Genomic DNA, 16,874 nt, shown 5'->3' with positions numbered 1-16,874 from the left:
TGTGAAGCAATGGTCAACTTCTGCTCATCCTAAGGGGTTTTCATTATGCCTGTTACAAGCTGTGTAGTGTAGTACTGGACATGTGTTGTTCCTGTCAAATGTAGTGTTTGCATATACAAATGGCCTAATGGTGCCAATTATTCTGGCAAGACACAATGCAGTGGCTTCTTTGCGATATTAATTGGTCTTTGAAACATTTGAGATAAATCCTTACAACCACTGCTTACAAATAGTCAGATTATAAGACTGAAGAAATAACAAAGGATCAATAAAATACTGTCAAGGAACTTTATACTAAAACTAGGAAATCGAGTCTACCAAAGATTTATCCAACAGATTCCATGTATTTTCATGTTTTCCAAAAAATGCATCTAAAAAACCTTCTGAAAATTTGGACCAAGCTTAGTAATTTAACACATGTACAATCTGAAAACGTGAGGAAGAAGACAAATATTGGTACTATCTACCAATTGTGATGATGAACTGAAAAGATAAACTGTGAGTAGGCTCACTTTGTAGGTCTGGCAAAAGACCATGGTGAAAGGTTAAGAGGGAACCGTTGCATTGGTTCAAGGACTAAAAAGGGAAAACCAATATCAGGTTCACATTGTAAAAAAAAGTTTTCTTTTAATCCACACTATACCAGGGGTGGGCAAACTTTCTGACTCGAGGGCCACAATGGGTTCTTAAACTGGACTGGAGGGCCGGAACAAAAGCATGGATGGAGTGTTTGTGTGAACTAATATAAATTCAAAGTAAAGGAGCGGAGGGGAGAGCAAGAGAACCGGATAGAACAGCTGGATCCGGCCCGCGGGCTGTAGTTTGCCCACGGCTGCTATAAACTCACACTACCAACTATAAAAACAAATTCACACTACTTATGGGAAAAAGTGAAGGGTGGCTAGGGAGGAGGAAAGGGACAGTTAAGTTCCTGATCTTGAGCAAGTCTCTCAAGCTCCTGTGCCCACAGCCCACTCATCGGTAAGACAGAGAGGTACTTCCCACTCTAGCTGTGATTCAGAGTCACCAGGGAGTGAGCCCAGGCAGCTGCATTTATAAAGGTCTATAGATGGTCCTCACAGACCTTCAAGAATGAGAACCTCTAGAGACCTGAGAAATAATCTCCCAAGTCCCCTTCAAATGATATATTTTTTATAGGTATTTGAGATACTGGTACTAAAACAGGACCTGTTATTCATATTTTTAAAAAATGTAGATAACTGCAAGGACAAAGGGGAAAAAATAAATATGTTGTACTGTGGAATTACTGCCTTCAGTCTTACAAAATAAAAGCCTCCTACTCCCATTTATATTCAGTTTCTCTCTTTCTCTGACCTGTGCATCAATTTGATTTATTTCTCTTTACTGTAGCAAACAGGAGAACCTGCTTTTGTTATTAATGTAAGATTCAAATGACAGGCTTAATTTAACATCCCATGAAACTACAGTGGCTCTTTTCCCCACACAGAATGTTACACTTTATCACAATGCTGCCATTCACATTATAACCAGATGAATATCTCACACACTGTAGTGCAACCTCCTTTCAAATTCTAAGATGCATCTTTTGCCAGGAACTAATAAACCTTTTTCCTTAAAACACAGACATATTGAACAGAAGCATAAGGCCTGAATAAGAGGAGCTTGTCTTACAGACATTTCCAATTCAGATAGACAGCAAAACACTACCTCATTTTTACCACCTTCCTATCCTAAAATTAGACACTTTTTTTTCTCTTCAGTGTTTCAACTTTGATTCAAAATCTAAAATGCTGAGCTGCAAGTGGGAAGCCATGCGCGAATAGCTTATCAGAAATAAAATGCATTAAATCTACTACTCTATTAGATTCTCCACAGTTCCATTCATTATATCAGACGTTTAAGAGTGAAGAGTGAAGAGTGAGGGAACACAAATTTAGTCAGTGCTGCTTATTCTTAGGCACTTTACATACTTTTTCTCATTTAACATTTACAACACCCAGCAAGGAAGCCATTAACATCTCCATACTACACAAGAGGAAACAGAGACTCAGAGAGGTGAGGTAATTGGCAAAGTCACAGTTAACTAAGAAATGGAGCCAAGCACTGGCCTGTGTGGCTCAGTTGGTTGGGTATCTTCCCTTGCACTGAAAGTCTGCCAGTTCGATTCCAGGTCAGGGCAAATGCCCAGGTTGTGAGCTTGATCCCAGGTATGGGACCTGCAAGAGGCAGCCAATGACGTTCCCCTTTCACAGCAGTTCTCTCTCTCTCTCTCTCTCTCTCTCTCTCTCTCTCTCTCTCTCTCTCTCTCTCTTCCTCTCTCTATAAAAATCAATTTAAAAGACTTTTAAAAAGTAGAAGTGGAGCCAAGAGTGAAACCCAGCTCAGTCTGGCTCTGAAGGTCTGCACCCTTCATTGCCTCGGTTTCTCTAAATACAAAACTCTCTTAGAGCAAAAAACTATATAGGGTATTTTTTTGCCTCTTCTTTACCACCTTGCCACAATCCAACAATTTAATGAACCTGAAGCAGAAAATGTACCCCAAATGGCCAACTAGTTTCTCATTCTCAGGAAGAAATTAAGTATTTTTAATTAATGTAGTAAAAGTGAACATAACAGAAAATATAACTAAAGACTACTACTTGAGTCAGATGCTCTGAGAGAAGCAAGAGAGCATGAACAAAAGAATGAAAAGGAAGAAAGTATGCGTCCTTACAACCCAGGTTACACGACTGCAGGGGCAGTTCCAGCACTGACATGATACCATCAGGGCAGGCCTGCAGCGTTTGGTGTGGCTGACTGTACCAAACTAAATGTGTCCCCTGGCCATCTGCCCTACTGAGAACAGGCTGTGGGCCAGTCATTTCTGTCCATTAGAGGGAAAGAACCTGGAAGATAATGTTTTGCCCTCAGGAAAATGTTTCAAACACTCAGTTTTACAATCTAAGCAAGTTTTTTTGTAAGAGCTGGACTTGGATGCCAGAAAGGCAGAAGGGAATTACCTCTGCCTTCCACATTATTCTAACACAGGCAACGAAGCCACAAATAAGAATCCGAGAAACCCACTGACCTCAGGATCTTTCCAGTTAATTTTATTCAATAGTCATTCGCTCACTGAGTGGAGATAAAAACCTAAGGGGAGTAGTGAGTGATCAGGCAGGCTGAAATCAGAGACACCTCGACCCATAGCCACATTAAGAAGTTTGAACTTTAACCACAGACAATGGGGTGAGAGACGACTAGAGGATTTAAACAGCAGAATGACACTGTTCCCTGGCACACCCTTTTTGATCTAGGACTAATTCAAATCTTCCCTAACCCTTTCACTTTGGCTTTTAATTTATATAAACAAAATATTGATAAGAATATGATTTAAAGTCTAAATAATTTCTAACTGCATTAGTATCAATTTTGACTCCATTATGCATAAATTAGACTTCAGCTTCACCAAAATTAAAAACCTTTGTGCTTCAAAAAGGTGAAAAGAAATGTTATGTCACCCTGGCCGGTGTGGCTCAGGCTGGGTGTCATCCTGTGCACCAAGAGGTTGCCGGTTTGATTCCCGGTCAGGGCACATGCCCGGGTTACGTGTTCAATCCATGCAGGAGGCAACCAATACATCCATCTCATAATGTTTCTCTCTCCCTCTCCCTTCCTCTCTTTCTAAAAATCAAGTTAAAAAAATAAAAAATAAAAAATGTTGTGTAAATTATCTATATATATAAAAGGCTAAGTGACTGGCCGGTAGGTATGACGTGCACTGACCAACAGGGAGCAGACGCTCAATGCAGGAGCTGCTGAGCTGCGGTGACTTGGCAGCGGTGGTTCTCGGGTGACGCACCCAGGAACCAGAGAGGAGGGAGCCTGATTCCAGGGGGCATCACCCAAGAACCGCACTCTCACAATCCGGGACCCCCTCGGGGGATGTCGGAGAGCCGGTTTCGGCCTGATCCCCACAGGTCAGGCCAAGGGACCCCACCTGCCGGAGGGACCCCGCTCACTCTGCAGATGCCCTTCGAGCCACAGAGCCACCCCAGGTGCGGCCGTAGAGGGACCGCAGGAGTTTGGCTCCAGGGCGTGTCCAGCCTGTCTTGCCCAGTCCTGCCCCACCGGCCACCTTCTAATTAATTTCCTTTCAATGTGCATGAGTCTGTGCACCGAGGCACTAGTACCTCAATAAAAAAGAAAGTGAAAAGACAATTGACAGAATGGAGAAAATTTTTGCAAATTTTGTATCTGATAAAGCACTTCTTTCTAGAATATAACTCATAACGTAACAATAAAAAGAGAACCCAGTTTTAAAATGAGCAAAGCATATGAATAAACCTATCGCCAAAAAATATAAACAACTGTCCACTAATCACATAAGATGCTGGACACATCATTAGCCATCAGGGAAATGCAAATCAAAATCACAATGAGATATCACTTCACACCCCGGAGGATGGCCAAAGTCAAAAAGTCAGAGAATAACAAGTGTTGACAAGGATGTAGAAAAACTGAAGTCTTTACACAATGCTGGTGGATTGTAAATGGTATAGCTGCTTTGGAAAACAGTCTGGCAGTTAGTTCCTCTGACAGTTAAACTTAAAGTTACCAACATGACCTAGCAATTCACAAGAGAAATGAAAACATATGTCCATACAGAAATTGTACATGAATGTTCATAGCAACATTACTCATAAGAGCCAAAAAGGGGAAATACCCAATGTCTATCAGTTGATGAATAAACAAAATATGGTATATTGATACAATATAATATTATTCAATCATAAAAAAATGAAGCACTAATACATGCTACAACACAGATAAACCTTGAAAACATTATACTTAATAAGAGATAAACACAAAGACTCTGTATTGAATGATTCCACTTATATGAAATGTCCAAAATAAGCAAACCCAGAGACAAAAAGTAAATTAGTGGTTGCCCAGGGCAAGGGAGAGAGGAGAATGGGGCCAGGGGGACTGCTAATGGGCACAGGGTTTCTTTTTGGGCTGATGAAAATATTCTACAATTGTAGTGATGACTGCACAACTCTGCGAGTGTACTAATCACTACGGAATTGTACACTTTAAATGGGTGAATTGTATTTATGTGAGTTATATCTCAATAAAGCAGTTATAAAACAAAAAAGATTCCACTGTGCACTATTAAAACACAAAATAGAGTCTCAAAAAGGAGTACATAATCTTGTTCACTCACTTTAAAGGATCTGAACTAGGGCAATGAAAACCCAGAGAGATTCTATTACTTAACATTCTAGGTACTAGGTCATACTGAAATATTCATGACAATTTCCATGTTTTAATACAGAAAAAGCATCTTACGTTTTTAAAAGACATACAAGTGTCAGAAAAGAGTTCATAACCCAGGATAACACAGGGAACTCATCAAATGGAAACCACACATGGATCTGAACCCTAAATATGAAAGTGGCACCCAAATTTATTACTGTTTCACCTCTGAAATAGAAGTCAAAGATAAAATAGCCCAGCTAATAGTATCTGTTTCTACAGCACCAGTTTGTGGCAAATCTAAATACTAAAAAGTAATTTGCAAAAAAAAGAATTTAATCTCCCATTCCAGTTATATAACTAAGAACTGATCATTTATCCTTTTGAACATTCCGTTTTATGGGCATGCAAATTATGCTCCTCCTCCTAGTTGAAGTGGATCCCATAAGTGACAGATACATTAACTATAAAACTTAAGTAAAAAATAAATAAATCCAACAGTGTTTAAAAAGTGCTATTTCTAGCCCTGGCTGGTGTGGCTCAGTTGGTTGGAGCATCGTTCCATACAAGGAAAGGTCATGGGTTTGATTCCTAGGCAGAGCATATGCTCAGGTTGCAGGTTTGATCCCCTGGTCGAGTTTTGTGCAGGAGGTAGCCGACCATTAATGGATTGATGTTTCTCTCTCTCCCTTTCCCTTCTTCTCTTTCAAAAATCAACAAAAACATATCCTCAGATGAGGATTATTTATAAATAAATAAGTAAATAAATAAAAGCGCTATTTCTCAACCCTAAATCTAATCCTAAATTATAAATAGACATAAATGCTAATTAGCACAATCTGCAAAGTAACAAATGATCATGAAAATTTCAGAACTGTGTGCAGTGATATCTCATTAGTATGTGTCTATGAAAATTCATCATGCTTTAATGTACCTTCCACAATAATCAAAAACAAATAGACAAGATGCATTCCAGATTCGTCAAGAAGGTGTATACCCGACCTTTATACCAATCTTTGTTCAATCCTCAGTACACATGACTACTGCCTACCACAAACACTGCCTGCCCTTCAAGACCTACATAAAATTTCCAGTTTTATTTGGCTCCCCCACCCCCATTTATTTATGCAACCTCTCAGACCCAAAGGTTACTATATCCAAACACTGCAACTCTGAAATGTACCTCTACGACAAAACATTTCGGTTCCTTAAACTACTTTTCTAAAATATATAGAATCAAGTCCAAAATATATTTTTCCCATTTCTTCCGTTTTACAGGGAATGCAGTAAGTGAAGTAATATAAACACATATATATTTGCCTTTACAGTTGAACAGATGGTACAAAGCAACTGCTTATACTTAATTATGTTTCTGACTATACCAGCAGGCCCTGGTATCAGGACAGAGTTCTGCCAGATAAGGACAATGAAGTGCATTAATGTAGAGAGTGAGGAAGAGCCCTACAAGTACAGTTTTAGGGTGTAATCCCAGGCAGGAAGGCTCCAGGAAGAGAGCCTAATATTTTGTGATAACCATTTCCAACAGTACTACGTCCACCCCAAGTTTAAAAACACGCACGACATTCAATTCTTTTTAAATGCCTTACAGGTATAAGAAAGGCCTTTTGATCTTGCTATCCGGGGTGGGAGAGGAGCAACTTGCAATTTGCTTCTCACACCAAATCCCACGTTGGCACCATGTCGAGCAAGGGCTTCAGACACCACAAAACAAGGGCAGCCTCCATGAAGGCCAAATATAGGATGTGATTCTACACCACCATGCAGTAAAGCCTACGTTTCCTTTTCCAGCGATCAAAACCCTTTGAACACTCCCAAAAAAGGACGGCAGGGCCAGCGCCTCTCTCCAAGAGGAAGCCCCTTTCTTCTCGGCTCTCCCGCAGCCTGCCACTTCCCCCAACACATTCAAATCATTTAGGAGACGGAGAGCTGGTGTGTGTGTGTGCGCGTGTGTATGTGTGTGTGTGCGCGCCTGTGTGGACCGGCGGGAGAGCTGGGTTCCTGCATTTCCACCCTCAACATCTGATCTCAGCCTCAGTCATTTCAGCGCGGCGGCGCCCCACCTGCACCTCGCTCCCTTTCACTGCGTCCCTCGCCAGCTGCTCCGCTAGGAGGGGAGCACATCTCGGAATTACCCAGTTCACACCGACGCCCCAGGCTCCCGACCCTGCAGCATTCCTGCCTCATTCTTCCTCTCCCAACCTCACCCCGCCAGCCCCAGCCCTCGGCTCCCACCTCTGGGCTCACCCTCTTCCCAAACCGCCCCCACCCACGTTACTCCAGCTCTGGCCGTGTTCCGCCCTTCCCGACCCCTAACCCAGATCCTCAGGGCCCAGAGCTAGCCTCGCACCCGAAGCCAAGCAACCCCCAGGCCAGAGTCACCCTCGCCCCTCCCATGTCGGGCCCAGCTCGCTCCCGCCACACTTGAACCCCGACCCTGCCTAGCCCCCACCCACTCGCTCCCCAGGGCCGCTCAAACTCCGCCTCCAGCTCTGGCGCCCCCAGCCACTGCGCCCCAGCCTCAAACAGCCCCTCCTCACCCAAGACCCCACCCAACCAGACGGGTCCCTGACCCCTAAAAACCTTCCTCAGTCAGCCCAGTCACCACTCGGCCCGCGGCTCCTCACCCGGCCATGAGGGTTCCAGACCCCCAAAAGCCTTCCCTGGACAGTCTCCTCCCCACACGGACCCGGGTTCGCTCTCCCCAGACCAAGCGGTTCTGTCCCCAACTCCCTCCTCCCAGGCCCGGTGGCTCCGGCAGCAGCCCCGACCCCAACCTCCTGCACACTGGCCAGGTGAGCTCCCGGCCCAAGGACCCGCACCCCGCGCGCCACCCCAGCCCACTCCCCTACACCCGGCCCTTCCCCACGCCCCGCCAGCTCCTGTCAGCCGACATAGGCAAGTGCTGCGAGAACGCGTCCGCCCGCCCTGCTCGCTTCCAAGCGGCCCCGCCGGGCGCGCGCTGCTCACCAGGGCCGAGGTGCCTGAGGCGCCGCCGCCGAAGTCCCCGCTGCAAAGCCCCGCGAAGCTTCCCACCGCTGTCGCCTCCCGCCTGGCACTGAGCGCCGCGCGGGGGAGGGGTATGGGCAGCCGCCCCCGCCCCCGCTGCCGCACGCAGGCTCCGCCCCCGCGGCGCGACGCGCCCAACCAGAGCCGCCCGGCTGCGGAGAGACACGCCCACTTCCGGCAGGGACTTGCGCTTCCCACCTTACCATCCACATCTCACTCTCCCTAACGCCCCCTCTGGTCAAGCAGAAGGGTGCAGGTGGGCCGCGGAGTACCGCCCACTATTTATCTCAGTGGCCGGAGAGCCACACCCACAGGCGCCTCCGAGCCACGCCCACTGCTCCTCAAAACCCGGAGCCGCGTTCCTAGAGCTCCGCCCACTGACCTGCTTGGCTCTGCAGGGCCACATCCCGGGCTCCTCAAATATTCCCCCTGAGCCCCTTAAAACCGGAAAATCAGCTCCTCTGACCCCGCCCACTACCCATCCAAGCCCTCAGCCGGCCTTCTGGCTCCCTAAACCCAGCTCCCGCCCATTGCTTCAGAACTGACCTATCGGTACACAAAATCCCGCCACAAGTTCTAGAAGCCCCGCCCACAGAGTAACCACCCCATTCGCAGCATCGCAAGCCCCGCCCACTGCCCATCTAACCGCTTAAATCTCCAAGCTCTTCCCCAAATTCTAGAATCCCCGCCTCTGGCCACGAAGCTCCTCCTTTGCTCCCGACTACCCTCCCACCACCACCTCTGGGGACTCCCATGCTCTGGCCTTCTCCTCACTTTTTTTTTTTTTTTTTTTTTTAGAAATGTGGGTTGCATTGTAATTTCATTATTCTTTTTTATTATTATTATTGATTTCAGAGAGTAAGGGAGAGATAGAAACATCAATGATGAGAATGATTGATTGGCCGCCTCCTGCATGCCCCCTACAGGGGATCAAGCCCACAACCCAGGCATGTGCCCTTGGCCAGAATCGAACCTGGAACCCTTCAGTCCGCAGGCGGACGCTCTATCCACTGAGCCAAACTGGCTAGGTCTCAGTATTTTTTTTTTTAATATATTTTATTGATTTTTTACAGAGAGGAAGAGAGAGGGATAGAGTTAGAAACATTGATGGGAGAGAAACATCAATCAGCTGCCTCCTGCACACCTCTTACTGGGGATGTGCCCACAACAAAGGTACATGCCCTTGACCAGAATCGAACCTGGGACCTTTCAGTCCGCAGGCCGATGCTCTATCCACTGAGCCAAACCAGTTAGGGCTCAGTATTCTTTTTTTTTTTTTTTAATATATTTTATTGATTTTTTACAGAGAGGAAGGGTGAGGGATAGAGAGTTAGAAACATCGACGAGAGAGAAACATCGATCAGCTGCCTCCTGCACACCCCCCACTGGGTATGTGCCTGCAACCACGGTACATGCCCTTGACCGGAATCGAACCTGGGACCCTTGAGTTCGCAGGCTAACGCTCTATCCACTGAGCCAAACCGGTTAGGGCTCAGTATTCTTTTAATATGTTTTGAGAGAGGAATGGAGGTGGATAGAGAGATAGAAAAATTGATGAGAGCATCATCCATTGGCTGCCTCCTGTGTGTTCCCCTCTGGGGATCAAGCCTGCACCCCAGGCATGTGCCGTGACAGGAAATCAAACTGGCGCCCTCCTGGTTCATGGGTCTGTGCTCAACCATTGAACCACACTGGCTGGGCCCTCTCCCCACTTTCTATTGTCATATTCCTAGAACACGATGGCTGACCCTGGGTTGGGCCACACCCACATAACCCCCAACCACGACACAGAGCTCCAGTCTTGACCCCTTTTCGCAGGTGAGGAAGTAAAGGAGACAGGGTCCCTACCTTCCTTTTCCTGGCCAAAGTCCTCACCCATTTCCTTAATAACTAGAGGACCCGGCCTGAAAGTCAGAGCACTGGGATTGAGTGTCAGCTCTGCTGCTGTCAGATGGGGGTCACCTCTATATGCCTGAATTTCCTGATACGTAGTAAAGGCGTCCTATTAATAACAGCAGAATCCCTTTCTGAAATACCAAGCTCTGAAGAGCCAAGATTTGGGGAAACAGGATAGGGCTATTTACTTGCCAAAAGCAAGGCATCTTTGCAGTTCACAGGAATGTTTCATTTTAAACATCAGCCTCAGAAATGTGTGTTTATGTAAATCGATGACCATCTGAACCAGAACAGCTCTTACAGCAAATAATTTAACCTCTCTAAGCCTCCGTTCCTTTTTCAGTAAAATAGGGATGCTGTCGTAGGGGCCCCTCCCTCAAGGATTCCCAGAGCTGTTAGTGGTGCACTTAGCTGGGTGCCTGCCTTGTAAGAAGCCTTCAGCAAAGGTGCCAGCTGCTGTTACTGCTGTGCTCCAATGAGGAGGAACACATTGCACTTTGCCTTGAAGCAATCGCTGACAACAGGAGGGACTGAGCACCCTTTTTGTGGTTGGACTTTGTTGCTCGCTTTATTGAAACGAGAGGAAGGTGGTGAAGCCTCCAGTGCCCCGCCTGGCACTTGGTGATGCACGAAAATGATGGGCTATTATTATGATTCCTATCTTGAATGAAACAAGGGCATGGATAGCACGTGAGTTCCTAGTGGTTCTGGGAAAATGAAGATTGATAAAGTGTTCTGAGGTGGAACTGGGAACCAAACTGGCTTACGCTTTTTTTTTTTTTTAAATACATTTTATTGATATTTTACAGAGAGGAAGGGAGAGGGATAGAGAGCTAGAAACATCGATGAGAGAGAAACATCGATCAGCTGCCTCCTGCACACCTCCCACTGGGGATGTGCCCACAACCAAGGTACATGCCCTTGACCGGAATCGAACCCGGGACCCCTCAGTCCGCAGGCCGACGCTCTATCCACTGAGCCAAACCGGTTTCGGCTGGCTTACGCTTTTTAAAAAAATATATTTTATTAATTTTTTTACAGAGAGGAAGGGAGAGGGATAGATAGAGAGTTAGAAACATCGATCAGCTGCCTCCTGCACACCCCCTACTGGGGATGTGCCCACAACCAGGGTACACGCCCTTGACCGGAATTGAACCTGGGACCCTGCAGTCCGCAGGCCAACGCTCTATCCACTAAGCCAAACCAGTCAGGGCTGGCGTAGTCTTTAGAAACAGATTCTTGCTAACATTTCCCATCGTTTTATATGCCAGGCACTCTCTGCGTGATTTAAATGCAAAATCTTCTGAAATTCCCTCAACAATATTATGGCCCCAAAATAATTTGTAATTCCTATCTATATGGGTAAAAAAAAAATGCGACGTTAAATTACTTGCCCAAGGTCACAAGCTTGAACCGGGGGAGCTCATGATAGAACCAACATTCCTCTAACTGCAGAGTCTGTACTCTTAGCCAGTCAGTCATTACATTAAACTACCTCTATGGCAACATGACAAAATAATAATAAAACAAATTAAACATAGACTTTGAATTCTGAGAAACATGGCTCTAAATCAGGCTCTACTACTTACCGGTTGTGTGACCTTGGGCAAGTCACTTCTCATCCCTAAGCCCTAACTCCCCTCGTCTCTGTAGTGTGTTCATCCAAATGCTTACTTCAGTGAGTGGTTGGACTCAAGAGTTTACCAGTCGTGGGCAAACCACGGCCCGCGGGCTGGATCCGGCTGTTCTATCCGGTTCTCTTGCTCTCCCCTCCGCTCCTTTACTTTGAATTTATATTAGTTCACACAAACACTCCATCCATGCTTTTGTTCCGGCCCTCCGGTCCAGTTTAAGAACCCATTGTGGCCCTCAAGTCAAAAAGTTTGCCCACCCCTGGGTTAGACTCAATGAATTAAGACATGGCAAAGCATCCAGCATAGCGCCCAGCACAAAGTAGGTGTTCAAAGTCTAAAACATGTTGATTCCCTTCTCCCAGTTCTTTAAATGATGAAATTAGAAGTAAAAATTTCCATGACACTAATTTCCCCCCAATGACACCACGATAGAACAGCCGCGGAACAGGCTGTGAAAGAAAGATCCCAAGGCCGTTGCCCCACAGCTGTCTGATTCAGTTCCTAGTTTTATCCCTGGTTTGAAGGAGGTCATTCTTACGCAGGAAGCATCGAAAGCCAGAAGCAATGCCACCTCACCACCCCACCCCACACCTGCTCCAAATGTGGTCAGCTGAGAGCTGCTATTCCCAGAAGCAGAAGGAAAAGTGCAAAAACCCTTTCTTTGCTGGGAGAGAACCCCATCCTCTCACTGTTCTTGAATCCATAGCAACCCCTTTGTGAGCCCTAAGGAACCCATGGCTCTGTCCAAGCTGGCCTTATATAGAGGGATTCAGGTCCAGGTAAGATGATGAATTTGAGAGTCTTTTCCTGCTTCTAAAAGGTGGTGATTTCTGAAGAGGCCTCAGATAGATGCTAGATGAAGATAAACTTAATGATCAGGAAAAATAAGAGAGATTCCAAATCACTCCTGTATGAAGAAGAAAGAATTGTGGGTCCTGCGTTTGGAGGCTCTTAAGCAAATCACTTTTCTAGTTTCTCTTAGCAGCAAATGGGGGACATTATTCTCAGGTTGCCAGGGCAACCCGGAAACTGAGTGAATTACCCTAGGGAAACATTAACAAATAATAATCATATTAAATAAACGAGAGACTGGAAGCCCCTAGAGTAATCTCAATAGGCAAGACCCCTAATTGAGTGACAAAGCTCGGAGAGAGCATTAAAATTCACTCTACCTTGGTAAATCTTGATCGTCACTTCTTTCTGCAAAATAAGAGCTGAAAATGATAGACTGGCTACAGAAGGATGTTTTGTTAATTGCATTTTTAATTGTGAGATCATTGTAGATTCACATGCAGGTGTAAGAAATAATACAAAGGAAAAAAAAAGAAATAATACAAAGAGATCACATGTACCCTTTACCCCGGTTCCCCCTATGGTAGCAACTTGCAAAACTGTAGTAGGATATAACCATCCCGATCTTGACATTGATACAATCAGGATACAGAACATTTGCATCACCATAAGGACTCCTTTTAGAGACACACGTACTTCCTTTCTGCCCCCACTCCTTCCTTAAGCCCTAGCAATCACTCATCAGTTCTCAATTTCTATAATTGTGTCATTTCATGAATGACTACTCACAGAGTATGCGACCTTTCGTTATTGGTTTTTCTTCACTCAGTATACATCTCTAGAGACGGGTCCAGATTGTTGTATGTATGAATAGTCTGTTCCTTACTATTGCTAAGTAGTATTCCAAGGTATGGATGTATCCGTTTGTTTACCATTCACTCATTGAAGGAAACCTGGGTTGATTCCAGTTTGGAACCGTTTCTGATGAATAAAGCCTCTCTAAACATTATAAACATTTGTGTGCATGTTTTTTTGTGTGAAGATGAGTTTTCATTTCTCCGGGAAACATGCCCAGGAGTACAATTGCTGGGTCAAATAGTAATTGTCTGTTTAGTAGTTTAAGAAACTGCAGAAGGACTGTCCAGAGTACCTGTATCATTTTACATCCCCACTAGCAAGCTCGGAGTGGTCCCGTTTCTCTGCATCTTCGCCAGCATTTGATGTTGTCCCTATTTTTTATTTTTATTTTAGCCTTTCTGATAGGTATAGAGTGATATCTCATTGTGGCTTCAATTTGCATTTCCCTCATGACTAATAATGTTAAAAAATTTTTCATGGACTTATTTGCCATCTTTATGTCTCTTTGACATCTTTTGCCCATTTGTAATTGGAGTCTTTTGTTACTGTTGAGTTTTAAGAGTTCTTTATATAGTTTTCATACTCATCTTGCTGGAGATGTGGTTTGCAAATATTTTCTCCCAGTCTGTAGTTTGTCTTTCCATCCTTGAGCCTCTCACAGAGAAAAAAATTTTTTTAAATACATTTTTATTGATTTCAGAGAGGAAGGGAGAGAAAGGGAGAGACAGAAACATCAAGGATGAGAGAGAATTATTGATCACCCCACACTCCCCACACCGGGGATTAAGCCTGCAACCGGGGCATATGCCCTGACTGGAAATCAAAACATGACCTCCTGGTTCATAGGTCGATGCTTAACCTCTGAGCACACTGACCGGGCTTTTTTATTTTTATTTTATTTTTTATTTTTTTAAAATATATTTTATTGATATTTTACAGAGAGGAGAGGGATAGACAGTTAGAAACATCGATGAGAGAGAAACATCGATCAGCTGCCTCCTGCACACCTCCCACTGGGGATGTGCCCGCAACCAAGGTACGTGCCCTTGACCGGAATCGAACCTGGGACCCTTCAGTCCGCAGGCTGACCCTCTATCCACTGAGCCAAACCGGTTTCAGCGCTTTTTTATTTTTTATTCATTTAAAATTTTTAACAGTACTTTTTACTTTATTTTATTTATTTTTAAATTATTTTTTGTTAGTCCTCATCCCAGGATACTTTTCCATTGATTTTTAGAGAGGAAGGGGGAGAGATAGAGATGAATGTAAGCCTGCATGGATGTATGTGCCCTTGACCAGAATCGAACCCAGGACCCTTCCGTCCACGGGCTGACACTCTATCCAGTGAGCCAAACAGGCTAGGACCAACTGAGATTTCTTCTTACACAGCAAGAGCTAACAGATGCAAACTCAAAAGACCTTAGAAGAGGTATTCAACTTGTGCTCAGTAATTCCGTTCTCGGAAATTTATCCTAAGGCAGTAATCATGGTCACATGCAAAGATACTGTCCATTCTCATTGTTTGCTGTAGTTCTATTCCATACAGTCACCGCGAACACTGAATTAGCAAAGACGGAGTCACTGCTCCTCGAGGAAACACGGGCTTAGTTAGGTTCCTGCAAGCCAAGTGACTCATTCACACTGCACTCACGTCCAGAAGCACCATACCTCCTGCCTGAACGAAACTTCTCTAACACATGCATTTTCTCCGTGAGGCACGTTGCAGCCTCCTTGCGCTCAGGAACACTAGAGAACACTTTAGCACTCCACTTGCGGGCCATTTTAAGTAGCGAAATCATGCCAAAAAAAGCACACAGATGCTAAAAACGTGGCACTAAATATACTGCGGAGAGGACTTTTGCTACAGTAGGAGAGCTGAGACAAGGAGGCAGAGCCTTGCCTTGGTTGACCTCAGCTGGCAAATGTGCACTCAAACTTCTCACTGCCCTGTGTGAGGACATGCCCACAAATGACTACAAAAACACCGCCAGTATCGCTTTGGGGGTCACACATGGATTTTTAGGAGAAGGTGAATTTGTGAAGACAGGATCAACTGTGTCGGTGTAAGGATGTTTATCTCACCACTGTTTCCTATGGAAACAGCCCGGAGGGAAGCGACAAGAAATACATTCCTGGGCGGTAATCGCGAAGAATGCTGTCCATGAGAGTCCCATTGGAAAGACACCCTGAGGCTAGGGGCACTGGAGGGAATGGACAGCAGCCAAAAGTGTCTGCACCTCCTCCTGGAGGCACAAAGGAGTTCCCAGAACCCAGCCTCTACCCTCTGGCTTCCGGAGGTCTGTGGCCTCTGCCTCCACCTGTCCAGGGAAGGCCTGTAAAGGACTGCAGTTTGACAGAACAGTGGAGTGTGGCCTCGGCCTTTTCCTTTCCTGTAGCCTGATTATTCCCCGGCCACTGGGAGTCACAGAAGCCTTTTTGTTTTAGTTTTAATATTTTTTTATTGATTTCAGAGAGGAAGAGAGAGTGGGAGAGAGAGAGAGAGAGCGAGAGAGAGAGAGAGAGAGAGAGAGAGAGGAACATCAATGATGAGAGAGAATTATGGATTGGCTGCCTTCTGCATGCTCCACACTGAGGATTGAGCCTGCAACTGGGGCATGTGCCCTGACCAGGAATCGAACCGTGACCTTCTGGTTCATAGGTCGATGCTCAACTACTGAGCCACTCTGCCCAAGCCACAGAAGGTTTTTAGAGCAGGAAAAATAAAATAATTTTGTGGAACAATATCTGTTGCTGAATGATATGTAAAGATGTTCCGATGTGCTGTTAGATGAAAAAGCCAGGTCAGAAAACAGTACTGTCCCGTTTTTATAAAACACACACATACACACACATATGCACACACACACACGTACACACACACACATTGTAATAGAAATTACCTCTGAGTGACCGAATTCCAGTTATGCGTGAGTTTCCTTTTCACATGTCCTGTTCAGTATTTTGTCATTTTTCTGCAAAGTGCATTTAATGGCTTTCCACGTCAAAAGTCGTCTTTTTGAAAGGGGAGAAGGAATTCTGTAAATTCAAGATGTTATATCAGGACCCCAAGACCGATGCCACTCTGATGAACTCAGCAGGGCCCAGCTGGAAGAATTTCCGGGCAGACAATGCTCCTGTGAAGATTTTCCAAAACTTAAACCTGAGTCTTGGCACACAAAGCACTCACTCATCCGTGTAAATCTCATTACTGAGATAATAAACCTTGCAGCTGCCTGTGTCATCTGCAGCACAAGCCACAGCTCCCACAGCCCAACCTGGCTCATGCTCCCTTGCCAATCAGATGCCTCAGCCTCGCACAAAAAGGGGATGACTGCCCTGGCTGGTGTGGCTCAGTGGATAGAGCGTCGGCCTACAGACTGAAGGGTCCCAGGTTCGATTCCGGTCAGGGGTACATGCTGGGGTTGCAGGCTCAATCCCCAGTGTGGGGCA

The 16,874-nt window shown here is 45.2% G+C and overlaps 1 protein-coding gene across 1 annotated transcript in view; it reads right to left on the bottom strand.

The window, feature by feature from the left end:
- The window catches only part of CORO1C (coronin 1C), a 64,465-nt gene extending 56,163 nt beyond the window's left edge, over nt 1–8,302 (bottom strand). Inside the window, exon 1 of the mRNA XM_080650769.1 lies at nt 8,206–8,302. The gene's annotated coding sequence lies outside the window, so the exon portion shown is untranslated. The remainder of the gene's footprint in view (nt 1–8,205) is intronic.
- Nucleotides 8,303–16,874: the final 8,572 nt, after the last annotated feature.

The sequence above is a fragment of the Plecotus auritus genome, assembly GCF_963455305.1.
Source record: "Plecotus auritus genome assembly, chromosome: 13".
Classification (NCBI taxonomy): domain Eukaryota; kingdom Metazoa; phylum Chordata; class Mammalia; order Chiroptera; family Vespertilionidae; genus Plecotus; species Plecotus auritus.
This window is presented reverse-complemented; position numbering and strand designations above follow the sequence as displayed.